Consider the following 1,392-nt stretch of genomic DNA (forward strand, 5'->3'; position numbering starts at 1 on the left):
GGCCCACGTGAGAACTAAAACTCTTGATTGCTTGTCACAAATTGTGACAATAAAAACAAACAAATAAGGCTGGGTGCAGTGACTCATGCCTGTAATCCCAACACCTTGGGAGGCTGATGCAGGTGGATTACTTGAGGTCAGGAGTTTGAGACCCACCTGGCCAACATGTCAAAACCTCATCTCTGCTAAAAATACAAAAAAATTAACCGGGCATGGTGGCATGTGTCTGTAGTCCCAGCAACTCAAGAGGCTGAGGCAGGAGAATCCCTTGAACCCCGGGAGGCAGAGGTTGCAGTGAGCCAAGATCACGCCACTGCATTCCAGCCTGGGTGACACTGTCTCAAAAAATAAAAATAAAAATAAATAAATAAAACTTTTGATTGCAAGCAATAGAAAATCCAACACAAAAGGACTTCAGACAAAACAGGACACATTGGACCATGTCACTACAAAGGCCAGGGAGAGGATGTCGTTCCTCCCTCTTGGCCACAAAGTCCTCCAGAGGCTGCTCCCTTGTGCCTCCCACCCTCCATCTCCAGGGCCATGATCATAGCTCAGACCTTCATAGGTTCCTTCCTGGGTCTCTACCGTGGGCTCCTCACTGGTTTCTCTGCCCTCATTGTAACTTGATTGTCTACTTTGCAGTTGGAGTAATCCTGAGAAAATGCAAACCTGTTCCTAACATCTCCCTTTCAATTTTTGGTTCCCCACTTTCAGGATCTGGCCCCAACTCATCTCTCCAGCTCCATCTCTTGTCCCTCCTCCCTGCCCTGTCTCCTTCCAAATTCTACACTCCTGGTATGTGCAATGCCTAACCTATCCTAGAAAATTCCACACCTCCAGGCTTTTGCATATGCGGTTTCCTCTGCCTGGCACTCCCTCCCTCCCTTCCACAGGTGGGCTACTTCTCGCTGTTAAAGACTCAGCTCAGAGATTATCTTCAGGAAGCTTCCTTGATGCTCCCAGGCCAGGTAAAGTGTCCCTTCTCAGGACTCCCATTTTCCCCTGTGTTTCTCTCTACTATAATCCTGACAGCTGGAGGCAGTAGCCCTCTCTTTACTTCTCAGCCTCCCTGTTTGGACTGTGAACTCTTTGCAGGGCAGGAAGTTTGCCTTGCCTATTGCTATAGGCCCAGCATGCTGTGTGGCATGTAGCAGGCAACTCTTGCATGTTGGTTTTACAAGGACATGCCAGGTTTGTTAGAGCAGACAGATGGGCAAGGCAGGATCATTACCACTGATGTCAGAGATCTTCTGAGTACTCCACCATGAGAGCCTGAGGGACCAGCTCTGAAAGTGGAGACTGGCCGGGTGCGATGGCTCATGCCTGTAATCCCAGCACTTTGGGAGGCCGAGGCGGCTGGATCACCTGAGGTCAGGAGTTTGAGACCAG

Source organism: Colobus angolensis, unplaced genomic scaffold (genome assembly GCF_000951035.1).
Source record: "Colobus angolensis palliatus isolate OR3802 unplaced genomic scaffold, Cang.pa_1.0 Scaffold33, whole genome shotgun sequence".
Lineage (NCBI taxonomy): Eukaryota > Metazoa > Chordata > Mammalia > Primates > Cercopithecidae > Colobus > Colobus angolensis.